Below are 14,917 nucleotides of genomic sequence, written 5' to 3'. Positions count from 1 at the left end.
TTACAAACTTGCATTCAATTTCGAAAGAATTTGCGGACACTGAAAGGACACTGAAAAGAATAGTTCCCGAAGACATGAGAATATCTGTGCTGTGTTGAACTTTCTGGCAGCAGGGAAAAGAAAATGTCATTTTCTTCCTCTTCCATCTCTAAAATTTCTTCCTTCATGAAAATGCCTCAGGATGTAAGAACAAAAATTAAAATATTAATGAAAATACATAAAGCAACGGCATTACAATCCCTTTGGGAAAGGCCCCATAAAAATAAGATATGTACTGCGTCCTGCAATCAGGCTCAATCAAAAATGATTGATTGAGGTTCTCCCTTTTATTTCTTTCCCCTCTTTTTCCCCCTCAAACCTGAGTTTTTGCATATAATTCTTATATATTGAAGACAATTTGACCTAAAATTTGGATCAAGGTTCTATGTGGGTGGAGGCATTGCCTCTGGGTTGAATAGCATCTCTACTTTAGATCTACAAAAGTTCTGTATAACTGTTACTGTGAATCTGATAAGTTATATCCCCTCGAGGAGGCAGACAGCCTCACTTTTATAAATATTTGGCATCTGGAAGCACAATTTTCAGTTTCGAATATTGTTATGAGCTTGGCACCTATTTTTAGTGGCATTCTTAGAGACATTGTATATAATGAGAATAGCAAGCAAAGGCATTGGAATTTAAGGAGTGCTAGCATTTCAAGTTTGAGATCATATCCGTGCCTTGCCATTATAAAGAATTCTTTACAGCAAACCTACAGTATAAGTGATCACTCTAATGACTTAATCTAAGAATGAAGAAATGTAGAGAAATTACGAATATACTTGAGACAAAACTAGGAGACTAAGATAAAAAAAAAAAAATGAGGAAACAGAACCTGACATTCTCGGTCATAGTCTTCTGATCTTGGACATCAGAAAGTGCTGCCTTTCGGCCTCGGAAAAAAGTAATTAAATAGTTTGATAGGGAATGAATAATAGTCCCTTAGCAATTCTGTGAGGTGTATGCTTCAGACTGGTATCTGGACATTTACTGTCATTGCTATAGACATTGGGAAGAACAGTTTGGACCAGAAAATTATAATTATTGGAAAAACACTCTGGAAAGGCTTGGGATTGTTTGAACATTTATTGAAATGATGAAAAATTTAAAGACAAAAAGGTCTCGCATATTTATTTACATTAAAGGCATATTTATATCTCTCTAGCAGTGAATGCCTTTAATATGTGTGTTTGCTTATACCTTCAGGCCTTTTTTAAACACTACTGTGTTTCTCTAATTTGTCTCAACTCTAATTTTTGCTCCCTCATATTTTCAACTTAGTAATACTTTCCTTCTGTTCAGTACACAGTAGAAGCTCAGCAAATATGTTTGATGCATTAGCTAAGTAACTAGACCCAACACCACTGATATTCATCAGAAATCAGAGTAGACAGCAAATTGGCAGTCTTTCTTTCTGGCCACTATTTCTTGGGTAAAAATGAAGCAAATGAGAAAATACAAGCAACTGTTTATGGTGCTGGATTTTGTTGGCGGTTGTTTCTGATTAATTACTGTGTTGATTGATGTCATATTTATTAAGTTTTCCATGGTGTCAGGTGTCTGCCTAGTGTTTTGACTAAGAAACTACAGAATAAAACTGCAGGGTAGAAAAACAAGAAGGAAGGAATTGCAGTGCAGTGGCCTGGGGAAGGTGCCTGAAAGAGCGGTCCAGCAAATAGCATCCAGAAAACAAGACTGGGTCAGTAACTTTGTTGGGAAAGGAAGCTGTTTTCATTTTAGTCAATTTCCATTTCTCTGTCAGAGTACTGACCTGATATTTCTATCACACCTTTCAGTCTCTGTGAAGGACTTGTTTTATAATGAGCAGGGAAACCCTCTCGCCCAGATATAGGTCGGAGCTTATATTTCTATTGTACTGGATTATGTTTGCATTGCTACCCTCATTTAAAGATCAAATGACTAAGATTCCTAGAATGAAGTTATTTTTCCAAGGACGCAAAGATAGGAGAGAGTGAACTCAAACACAAATCTTCTGACTCCGAGTTCATGGTGTTTGCCATTCTGCACAATGCCTGGTAGAAAGCTATGTGGAGCCATTCTTATGCCTATGTTTATGGGCCTGGATTTGAGGTAAAAATTGTTCGATATGGGTGATGACAGCAGGCAAAAAAATTAAAGAAAGAGTGGGAGTAACGAGTTTCCTTTCTCTTTTCTTGGAGTTAATCAGTGAGAAAAGAAAGTGTTTATACGTAACCACATATTATTGTCCCTTTGCTATTATTCACAACATTCACAGATTGTGAACTTTAAAAGACTGGTCTCTTTGATTCCTACAGTTATGACCTTGAGCACCAAGGTTCTAATCAATCAGTCAGTATGTTTCTGTGAATGTCTTAAACTATACCAGTCAGCAAAGGAATTTTACAGTGTGTTGACCTTTCTTTGGGCAACTTAAACATCTTGGAATTTTTTGCTAGTTACAAAAATATTCAAAAATAATTTCAGATTGCTTTAAAAATAAGGAAAACAGAATAAGGGAATAGGACTATTCCTGCACAGATGCTAGCAATTATGGTCAAGTGGTTTCTAAGCTTCGACCTCATATTCAGATCAGTTTTCTGGATGCTAGGAGATACGACTAAAAAAAAGCATGATCTTCTCAGTGGGAGAGATGGTTCTACCAGTCTTTCCTATATCTGAATCTTAACGGATTGATATACTAGACAATAATCCCAGTGGCATTTTTGGTAAGCACAGGGAGAAATTGTATGTAGCTGTGACTTTCAGTAACCTATGGTAAAAATTGAGAGCATAGCGTTAAAACATTTTAATGATAGAAATTCTGTGAGGGCTAAATCGAGAGGGCTAGACATCTCAAATCCTAATGCGTACCAAGGAGAGATTTTTAACAAATCTGACAGAATCAGTGGGCAATGTGTCCCTTAGACAGTCTCTAACAAGTGTTACTTTATTTAGCGAAACATTTGGTAAGATTTGGATTTCAGTGTTTGAAGCTGCATGCTTTGATAGGGAACTGAAGAGCTAATGTCCTATATTACAAGTATGGGAGGGTGAACACTTGGAAACCGGAGGAGGCAGTAGCAGGGTTGATATTCTATTATGAAAATTGAGAGTCTAATTAGATTCTCAACTGGATAGCGGCCTACTTCCTCTCTATTCTGTGGTATGAATCAGTTTACTCATTAAATTGAACTTGTCGCTGCTAAGTTCCCCAGGAACCAGTTAAAAACAAAACTCATCTTATTGCAATCCAAAGAAACTGGTAATTTACACGTAATGGGTTGCTATTTGGATTTTAGTTAAAACATGATACTGCGTTTTGAATGATACTTGCCATACCCATCAACATGGATTTTAATATAAAACAAAGATGCAATTTTCAAGATATTTCTAAATAACTTAAAATGCATGGTATCTCTCATCCAGGTTTCACCAAAATGAGATTTTCCTCTTTCTAGGAGCTGCAAGTGAGAGAGTGAGGTTGCCAAAAGGGGTACTGTCTTGGAAATTAGAAGATCAGATTCTAATCTTGTCTCCATTTCTTATAAGATGTGTTGCTTTGGGCAAGCCATTTGACTAGTCTCTGTTAAATGCGAACAATAATAACACACATTTCACAGAGTCGTGGAGGGAATTAAAGCATAGGAAAGCACCTGCCAACATATCTGGCACATAATGCAAACATCATAAATAGATTTTGTTTTTTTTTTTTTCCTTACTCTGAACTCACTCTTTTCCATGCTTTAAAGTTGTTCATATAACACTCATTGTTCATAATTTTGAATCATCCTGTTGGTCCTCAACTTTGTAACTACTTATTATAACTCACTCATTATGACAACTAGAAAGCAAGACTCACTTAATATTTTTTTCTTTCCTTTCTGATTCCTCTGAGACAAAAGCTCACTCACACTATAGGTACCAGTTGTGGAGGGAGAGAATTGTTTCTGGGCTATGGTGGCTATGCTTTCTGTTATTCCAGAGATATAAGGAAATAAATAGGATGAGTGCTTACCAGGGGCCTATTATTGCATTTCAGAATGAATGGAAATAGAATTGTCGTAAATAAAGATGAGAAAATGTAAGAGAGAATGTGGGAAAAGAGGATAATCAGACTATTTGGATTGATAAACCATTCTCATCACCCTGTGAGTGGCATGGCCTCAATAGTATGAGATTGACTCATGCATGTACTTAAATTAAGAATTAGAATCACAGCATCATTAAATTTTAGGACTGAGAAAGACTTTAAAGATTGTCTATTCTCTTGCTACTCAAAGTGACATCCACTGTTCCACAGCATCATCACCACCTGGAACATATTAGAAATGCAGCATCTCAGACTCCACGTCGCTCATACTTTATTAAAATGTACATTTCTACAAGATTCCCAGGTGGGTCCTATTCACACAAAAAGCTGTGAAACAGTGGCCAGGTTTGTACTCATCCTATTTTCATTTAAGCTTCAAATCTGATATGTATATATTTTCATCCGAGTCTCTAAAAAGTGTTCATCGAATCGATGAACAAGGTTGAGGACAGAAGTTTTCAACATACCTCTGAAAAATTGTCCCAAACCGAGTTCGAAATCAGTGATTTAAATCAGCATCTTGCTCAGAAATACAAATTCACCCAATTAAAAACTATCATCCAAAATATTTTTTATCTTTTTCACAATGTCAAGAGAGACGTTTATCTAGCATTTTAATTGTATAATGTACCATACATACAAAATAATATGTAAAATATATGTATAGTTTAAAGGATAATTATAAAGCAAACACCGTGTAAACACCAACAGGGTTAAAACATAAATCATTGCCAGTAGCTCAGTGTTCCTGTGGCCTATCCCGTCATATCCTTTTCTTCTTCTCTACTGGTGATAAAGGCTAAAAGTATTATTTTTATGATAATCTTTTCCCTCGTTTTTCATTATTTTTCCATCTAAGTATACATTCTTAAATGATATTGTTGTTTCACCTATTTTTGAGCATTGTATAAATGTAATTCTATGGCATCTGTTTCTTGTTAATCTCAATCAACCTTATGTTGGTGTGATTTATCCATGTCAATTAGTTTAGTTTTTCTTTTCCACTGTAATATTTCATTGAGCAGTAATTTGACAATTTATTCTAATGCTCATGAGCATTTGTGTTGTTTACTCTTTGGGTCCATTCACAGACAACACCGCCATGAACATTTGTGTAGCTGTATGTGTACAAATATGTCCACGCTATCTAGCCAAGAGAGGAATCTTTGTATCTTCGACTTTACTTGATAACGCCGAAAGTTTTCTAAGTGGTCCTATCAATTTACTTTCTGAGCAAGAGAATAAGTGAGAATCCTGTCACTGCCCATAAGAGACTTTTTCAGATACTGCCTTGATGGAGTCCAGGCACACTAGGTCCTTTATAATTCTTTAATACATCTGTTTGTAACTCTATTAAAAAAAAAAAAAAAAAAAACTCAAACCAGCATCTCATCTTTTTATCTTAATTGTTCGCTTGGCACTCCCTGAAATATTAGTTCTCAAATCAACATCAATTCTTGTAGACGCATGTGAGAAAATCACATTTTTCCTTTTTTAAACGCAAATTACATTTGCCCATCCCAGGCTTCTGATCCCTCTTCGTTCACTGTGGCTGCACCAGCATCTCTGTTGGCAGCTGAGTCTCCTTTTCATGTTCTCGTGGAACAGTGGGTGGTAATTAACCCAGGTCAGGAGATATAATTTAAAGGCATCATTCAATAATGTTTTATTATTTTCTATTTCTTCCTCAGCTTCAATTCCTTTTCCTTTATATTTATTCTGCCTCTTTATTCTCATAAAAAGAGAAGGAAAAAACTATGTAGTTTTTAAATTCTGGTCAGCAAACAAGAGTTTTTAAATTCTGGTCAGCAAACAAGAGTTTTTAAATTCTGGTCAGCAAACAAGCGTTACATTATTAGCCCAAAGCAGTGGGGCTATTTCTTCTCTGATCTTCCTGGTCCAAAAAAAAGCAAGTCAGGTCAAACATTAACAGCAACAAACAAAAAGAATTTTTTTTTCTTACTCTTAGCATTTGTGGCTTATTTTAAATATAGCCTTCTGAATGCTATTCTTATAAATCCATGATGTTTTTTTAAATTGTCTCCTTTTCCTTATTTGGACCTCTCCTTTTAAAAGTTAAACTCATTGGAGAACATTCTGTGCCACCTCATTTTTTGTAGGTTTCTCCTTTTTTCCTTCCTTGGTGAAATTACTTCTATTTGCATAATCTGGCATTTTAAGACTTTTCCAAACTTTGAGTTTTCTTTTTCCGTTACAGAGTTACATGTCATAGAGTCTGTCAACTTTTTCTTTTAAACCTTTGAAGCCTTCCTTTCTGAAGTTTGCGGAGCATGTCGGACTAAGCCCAAGCTTGATCAGAATGAGTTTTTTTAAAAAGAAAAGAAAAATGCATAAATCTGTGTATACTTCCTTTATGATAAAAGGACTTCTAGACTTCTTGAAGTCTGTGAAACCCCACATTTCTTCAGTCTAACATGTCATCTTTAAGTAGTTTCCTACTTCTTTAGCTTAGAGCTTTCACTTTTTATCATGGTTGCCCAGGAGCATCAGTCCGTCTTGTTAGCCAAATTTTTTTCTCCTTAAACTTTATCTCTCTGTTTTTTCTTCTTCTAACTATCTCTCTGCTAACATTTACAGACTTAATTGTGTATGTATGTGTATTTCTTCAGGACAAAAAAAGAAAATTAAACTTCTTACCATGTTTCTGGTGTGAAATTTGACTCATCATCATCAAGCTGATATTGCAAGCACAGGAGAAAGAAGTTCTAGGGCGGTGGTTCTCAGATTTGAATGGGCATCTGACTCACCCGAGGGCTTATTAAAAAATACATTACTGTGTCCTCCTGTCTGAGTTTTTGATTCAAAGGATCAGAATTTGATTCGAAGAATTACCAGTTACCAGTTGATGTTGATGTTGATGGTCCAGGGAACACACTTTGAAACCTACTGTAACAGAGTGAAATATTATAATCTTCTGAAGAATTGATTTTCTTAATTCAGAGTAACCAAACTCATCCTCATACTTTGTTATTATAAATGATACAGTTTGAGCTGTTAGTGCAGATTCATTTGTTGCCATCTTCCAAGTAAGTGTTTCAATGGTATATGTATTAGGAAAAATTATGATATTTCAATGATTATATATCTCTGCAAAATGAAGAACATTATTTATCTACCAAACAGACAAGAAAAAAAAGATGATTTTAAAAAATAAAAAGATGATTTTAATGATAAAGCAGTTACATTTTGTACTTGATATACATTTTAGTATACAAGAAGAGTAGAGCATCGTGAAGAAATAATTCAACTCTTTGAAAAATATGTCCTCTCCCTTTTAAGGAGTGGTGGTGGTAAATGCAGAAAGCGTGTAACAGCTGTTCTGGAGAGGAAGGTACTGCACTGTTCCTGATGAGATAGCTCACTGCCCAGACACCTTTAACCAGCACTCATTGTTACTCGATAATTCAAGACATTTTATCTTCTCATCATAGTTTGGGGAGTGAGAAGGTTTGGAGTGAAAAGCAAAATTTTCATTGACTGGAAAGTGAGTTCATTCCGATAAGAGGTGGTACCTGCACTAATTAGGTCTCGAGTGATGAACTCACTGACAGCTCTGGAAAAGTGCACAATATGCCAAACTCAGAAGTGAAAGAAGCAGCAAAGGAACAGAGAACAATTACTCTGAAGACAGCCTTTCTCCCACCCCAGCACTCTCTCTGTTATACTTTTCAATTGTGATGTTTTAAATAATTCAAAACCTCCATTCAAATACTGTCTTCTGAAATCATAAGATATGAATTTTTAAATGCTTTCCCACCCTCAGCTTTGTTCTGTAAGTTGTTAACTGAAGGGTCACTGGGTAATCTTCATTTTTCTAAGGAAGTTAAAAGAATACAGGACAGTCAACTCCTCATCTTTTCTTCTAGGCCCTAATTCTGATCCTTTTTGGCAAGACTTACATCCAGAAGGCCCATCTACCTTGGCAATGACACCTAGTTGCCTAGAAATGACTGTCCTAAGACATCTCTCCTTATCCAAATATGCCATCACTGGGGTCTAAACCTATTCACTTAAAACTTGACATGATAGGTCATATGTGCCCACGGGTTTTTGTTTGCTTGTTTGTTTTGCTTTTGTTTTTTTGTATAAGATAATAATGACTACTACATCTATCAAACAAAAGAAACCCCTCAGCTCATTTTAGTCAGAAGTATACAGTATGCTCATTTTTTTCCAGCATCCAGTAGCCCAGGGTTTCCTACAAAATGTAATGTCTCCCAGGGCCCACGATTTCTCAAGGATGCCTCATGTTTGATTCTTCAAACTCTGCTCATTTAATGGGTCATTCTTTCAGACCCTTGCTCTGTGCTTTCCAAGGTAACAGATTATTGGTCTGGGCTGATCTGCTAGTGAGAAAGAAACAGCATCCCAGCTGTTTCCATACAGAATTCATATTCTTAAGAATGATTTTCTGGGGAATGTTGCCCCCACTCCCTTTGTCTAACACATGATAGTGGTAACAATTTCATCTCATAAGAGATGAAAGCAAGGCTATGGCAATCCGTGGAAAAGGTGTTTGAGAGAAGGCAGAAACCACATAAATACACTTGGTACTGGTTCAGTTACCATTTTGACATAAGAAAAGTAGAAACTACCTGGATTCCATTCATCTGCCTGTAACTTTAATGTCTTGCCCTTCTCTACTGCTGTGCTCTGGTATTACAAGTCTCCAAACAGTTCAAAAAGTTTTTAGCTAAGGCAAATACCACTCTTCATTAAATGATTTTGAGAAGATACTGTAATGCAGGCAATTGCAAAACAAATCAAAACAAAAACACTTATTCCGCCTCCAAAGAGTTTCTAGTAAAGAAGGTGAGAAACATAATAAAAATGCCTTATAATTATTATAAATGTCTTAGGAGCAATCTCGAAAATATAACACTTCAGAGGAAAGAGCTTCTTCCAGTTTAAGGTTTTGGGAAATTTTTATGTCAGTTCTAACTTTTTGTTTACCACAGATAAGAAATTCTCTTGCAAATAAGTTGATTTGTCTCAGACAATTCAGAAGTTTCCTTAGAAATACTGAGACGTTAATACTTTAATTGTCACATTAATCCAACTTGAAAACCTGTCCATTTTATTATTTTATTATAACCAGGAAATATATTGTTATTTTTAATGTAATGTGTTATTGCTTCATTAATAGATCATTTTTTATTATTATTTAATTCAACTTCTGTCTATTCAAATTAAATTAGAATTTTGGACGGGCTCCTCCTCTCTGCCCTCCCCCCGCTCCCCCACATAGCTATTTCCTTGCTTAAAATATACTGCTGACTCATGTGGCCCTGAATGATCAAACTCCCCTTCGCAAATAATTCTTAGCATGTGCAGTGACCTAATCTAACGCGACTCCTTTCATGACTAGTTCTGTCTTCACAGATGCCTGGCTGTGGAATAGGAAATCCATGAGGTCACTTCTAAGAATTTTCTTTATATTGCACCTAGCAAAAGAAAGTGTATGGGTTTTTTTTCTTTTTTTTTTTCCCCACACTCACTTTCTTTTAACTATGCTTATTTTTTTTTTTTTATGTCTGAGATAAATTTTCTAGAATCTGTTGTTAGTATATGCTGAACACATGATCCAAAGAAGTCTGCTTCTGTGGAGAATAACCAAGTCAAGGACAGAGGGTACATCCCTATAATGAAATGCAAATTTCTTATTAAAAGGCAAATTCTTCATCTCAAAGATTGAACAGGATGTGACTTCACTTGACTAGTAGGGAATTTCCTATTAAGGCATTGAAAAAATATTTCAACTAAAGACTATTCTTTGGATCTGAACCACTTTCATTTTAATGAATTGGAACATTTGAATGTATTGTAAGTCCGTATCCTACAAAAATTTATTCTGAGATAAACAGTGTCAGCCAATGTGTTGCCATTTGTTATAATTCCTTCTTTTACACTATATATTTCCCATCAGGAATGGGAAATGTTTCACCAATATAGACTCTATATAGACTGCTATTTTTCTGCATTGTTTTGCCTTTTTAAAAATTTTCCTGACCTACTTTCCTTAATTCCAGTTCCCCTCATCCTACCGAATGTGGTTTTCAGCTCCAAGGATGTCACTATTGTCCCCTAGGCTCTAAAGCAACATCTATGGAGTCATCATCTACTTGTCCTTTCTTGCCATTGTCTCACATTCAGTCAGTCACCAAGTTCTATCCATTGTACTTCTTAAATAACTTGTTATTAACTAATTTTCTATTCTTTCTATTGCCACTTGCTTAATTTAGAGATTATCTCTCACCTGGATATCTATTGGAAACTACTCATCTATCACCCTGTCAATATTATCATCAAATCGCAACACACACACACACACACACACACACACACACACACACACACACACACACACACACACTGGCATCTCACACCATTCTTCACATTGCTACCAGAGAGAACTTGTAGCACATGTATCTCACCAGCTTACTTTTTGTTTTAAAGATTTTCAGTGGCAAACATCTCACATTCCCTGGGTGGTACTCAAGAGTTCCTTCTGATGTCTCCCTTGGTTTCATCCTTCTTTTCTTTTCCATTTTGGATGAACAATAATAAACATCGTTGTTGTTGGAGGGAGTGCCACCACTTATTGCACTTTCACACTGGGAAGAAGCCTTTATTCCAGACTGGCTAGCCTAGTCCTGAGTGCCATTCCATTCCTTTAGCTCATTACTCAGTATTTCCTTGTAAACAACCTCATGTGGTTCAAACAGCTCCAATGCTGTCAGCCCCAGTTTTGAGGGAGTGTTGTTTTGGGTGTATGTTATTATTGGTGTTTTTAACAGTGCATTGATATAGCAATATGCATTTGAAAAGTCTCCCCTAAATACCTGCTTATATAACTGCTTGCTCTGCCTTCAAATAGCCCTGATCTTTCAGATCTTTCAGTCAGACGCCCACTTACCCATGTTAATCATTCTTCCACAAAGTACCTCCATATAAATGAAGGATGTTAGATTGTTTTCTTTTCATAAGCTCTGAAAAAAAGAGAGACTCTCACCTTATTCATAAGGCAGGCATGACATAGTTACCTCAAATTCTCTGACTACTTGGAAAATTATAGGGAATTAATCTATGTTGCAGTAAGAGAGAGTGATAGTGAACGTTCTTAAGGACAATGGATCAGCCTTTTATATTTCTGTGCCTGTAAAATCGTTTGTAGCAGGTGCTCTAAAAAACTAGTTCTTTGTTGAACGTGTTAAGTTGGAAGCAATGTCTATGCGTACTTTATTTGTATTTCCGTTTCTCTGTATTTTTTCCTTTTCTTCACTTTAAAATGATCAAGTCAGTTGAATGAAGGTATTTGCTATCAATGGGGAAGATGAAATATGTTGAATTTATATTAACATCACACTATACAAAATATTCTTGGCATTCTTTAGCAAACATCAGTGATGTTTGTAACATGTTACAGAATAAGAGAACATTTAATATCTATAGCAAGCATGAAATATTGTACTGAAACAAATATATTAAAATCAAAGTGTTCTGTAAATGATTTTGATGAAATCATATTCCTCTGAACAATTTAGTAGGGAGATCAGATGATAGATCAGAAAACAATAAAACCATATGAGTGTAGAATCATCTCATCTGGCTTTTGCATGCTGCCATTTTGTATATGAAATTTAAAAAGATGATAAAATAAGGAAGTTTTATGAGGATCTTTCATGATTTCACCAAGTGCTTTTAGTTATAAGACTTTCATTGGAGTGGGGGTGGGGAGACTCTGTACTGTGGAATCTGAGGTTTGGTTCTTATTTTCATTATTGTCTTACTGCAAAGAATGTCACAAAGCACAGGCCTTCTTTCCACCATGATGTTTGTCACAACCAGAAACCCTACTTTTTTGGTGTCTAGAAGAAAAGCATCTGGCAGTGCTGACACACAGGCCTGACTCAAAAGCTACGGTGAAGGAGGGAGAGCTCCATGAGAGCTTCAGTTGTCCCAGAAGTTTGCTCTGATAATGAATTGTTTTCCAGGTTAGAGAAAACCTATGTCCAGGTGATCATTTGGAGAATACTAAAGGAAGACTTGAATGAGCAAGTTTAGATTTCCCCTAAATATAACAGATAATATCTGTCTCCTGAAACTGCACCAAGCTGAGGGCAAGCTCTAGGTTGTATAGGGAGTGTACCCCCAGGACTGGAACAGAGAGTTAGCATCTTTTGTTCTCTGTGTTAGCTAAATATAACCTATTTAGAGCCCTGGTTATTTTCTGTACTTGTAGTGAAGGCTGAGCATTGATGAAGTGTTTTCAGTGCCAAAGGCATTGTTTTTATTTCATTTTAAGATTACCGAATTGCTCAATCATTATTTTGTAATTAGATAATAACTGTAGATAGAGCCCTTACACACTAACACACTGGGTGCCATGCCTCCTCAAATATCATCAAACTTATTTCGTATAATAAAGCTTATGATCTAGACAGTCCCATCCCATAATTAAGGAAAGAAGGTCAGAAAATCTAAGTAACTTTTCAAAATAGTCACAGCAGTTGTAAGTGGCCAAATCAGAACTCAAGCCAAAGTTCTATGAACTTTAAAGTCAAACTGTCATTGGTAGCCATACGTCTTGTGAAACCAAAGTGGTTTTGCCATCACTGCCATGGCAACTAGGTCATGTGACCTCTACTATGAGCTATGAGTTCTTTTCTCTGAAAAATAGGGAGGAGATCTCAGTTCATTTCTTTTCTTTTCTTTTCTTTTTTTTTTTTTAGGCAAGGCAACCCTTGGTTGACCTCACAGATTGCAAGGACCTTGTCAGCTTACAATCCCTTATTTTTTATTTTTTGCACCTACAGCACCTGGTCTTCCTAGGTGGTCTCCCATCCAAGTACTAATCAGGCCCGACCCTGCTTAGCTTCCGAGATCAGATGGGATGGGGCTTGTTCAGGGTGGCGTAGCCATAGAGTACTAGCTTTTATAATTGTCCATGCACTGAGTTTCAGCAGAGATCTTAATTTCTTCATAAAGCTTTGAGTCTCTGCCCAGTGTCCTTTTATTCCAACCTGAAGGATGTGCTACGTGCCAGGCAGGTCTAGTCGTAAAGAACTTATCAGCGTTGGTTTATCTGGGAATGTCTTAAGGTCTCCCTCATTTTCAGGCAGTTTTGCCAGATATAGGACTCTTGGTTAATAGCTTTTTTCCCTTCAACTCTTTGAATACATCAACCCACTGCCCCCTGGTCTCCACGGTTTCTGTTGAGCAAATGCTCATTATCTTATTGGCAAAAATATGATGAAGCTACCTCCTCTCAGCTTTACAGATGTTAATAATGCACCTTATCTTATTCAACAGAAAATTTCCTATAGTATCATGATATCAGTTAACCTGTAGCATCATTTTTAAGAAAAAAGAATTGAACATTTTAAGTGTAGATACTCTAAGGTCTTTAAAGGACAAAATTTATTGCAGATCTTCAAATTATAAATGAAAAGGTCACTGAAGCATCCTACAGATTTTAATTTATAATAAAGTAAATATCAATCTTTACTGTCTCACATAAACAAAAAGCTCTTTGGGGTCCTTATTTGTTTTTGTTTTTGTTTTGTTTGTTTTGTTTATACTTTTTTAAGTGTAAAAAATATAAGATCTTGAGACCAAGAAGTGAAGAAAACCACTGGTTTATATCCGGCCATGATTGGTCCATGTCTTGCTCTGACCTCATAAAGCACCATTGTGATGGAATTAGAAAAACTCCTATAAAGGCCCTGACTGGGCTGAGGTTTTTGTCCTTAGAGCCCAGGAAGCTGATTTGTGGTGACCTGTTGGACTTGGACTAGTTAGCTTGTTTTCTCCTTTTTTTGTTGTTGTTTTGCTTATTTTTCCTCTTGCTTTTACTTTATTTTTCTCATTTTTTTAATTCTCATTTTTCTTATTTGTCCCTTCTCTTTTCTTTGTCCTTTTTTCTTTTGTTTTACTTTTTTCATTTGCTTTTCCTCAGTTTTTTTCTTTGTTCTCTTCTCATATTTTTTTTCTGTTTTTCTTTGAAATTTTTTTTCAGTTAGTATTGGTAGTTAGCATTGTTAGTGCATTCAGTAGAGTTAGTATTGGTATTGTTAGTATAATTAGCATTGCTTATTAGTATTAGCACAGTTAGCATAGTTAGCATTGTTTATTAGTATTAGCACATTTAGTATTAGCACATTAGCATAGTTAGCATTGTTTATTAGTATTAGCACAGTTAATTAGCATAGTTAGCATTTTTTATTAGTATTAGCACAGTTAATTAGTATAGTTAGCTTTGTTTATTAGTATTAGCACAGTTAGCATAGTTAGTATTGTCTGCTAGCATAGTTTACAGTGATAGTATTATCAGTTAGTGCAGTTAGTGGTCACTATGCCACATGACCTTGCAGCCACCTCTATTGGCCACTACCAGCTCTTGCACACCATTGGCGAGGGCAGCTTTGCCAAGGTGAAGTTGGCCCGACATATTCTTACTGGGGTAGAGGTGGCTGTCAAAGTCATTAATCGGCGGGGCGCCTATCGACCTTTACAAGAAATAAAAACCATGAAAAGCCTGAACCACCCCAATATTGTAAAATTATATCAGGTGATTGACACCGAATACACCATCTTCCTCGTAATGGAGCACGCGAGCAGAGGGAGCTTATCTGGATATCTTCAGCGTTTTGGCTGTATGAAGGAGCACGAGGCCCAGGGCATCTTCCGACAGCTGATTTCGGCTGTGCATTATTGCCACCAGAAGGGCATCGTCCACAGGGACCTGAAGCCAGAGAATGTGCTTTTGGATGCTGAACTGAATGT

At 36.2% G+C, this 14,917-nt stretch overlaps 1 protein-coding gene and 1 pseudogene across 1 annotated transcript in view; one reads left to right on the top strand and one right to left on the bottom strand.

Annotated features, from left to right (window-relative positions):
* PTCHD4 (patched domain containing 4) overlaps positions 1-14,917 on the top strand; it is a 188,087-nt gene that overhangs the window by 24,037 nt on the left and 149,133 nt on the right. The window lies entirely within an intron of this gene.
* Positions 12,940-13,058, bottom strand: LOC111736216 (annotated as a pseudogene).

This window comes from Pteropus vampyrus, unplaced genomic scaffold, assembly GCF_000151845.1.
Source record: "Pteropus vampyrus isolate Shadow unplaced genomic scaffold, Pvam_2.0 Scaffold18, whole genome shotgun sequence".
Classification (NCBI taxonomy): Eukaryota; Metazoa; Chordata; class Mammalia; order Chiroptera; family Pteropodidae; genus Pteropus; species Pteropus vampyrus.
The sequence above is the reverse complement of the archived record's forward strand: the minus strand, read 5'-3'. Positions and strand labels throughout refer to the sequence as shown.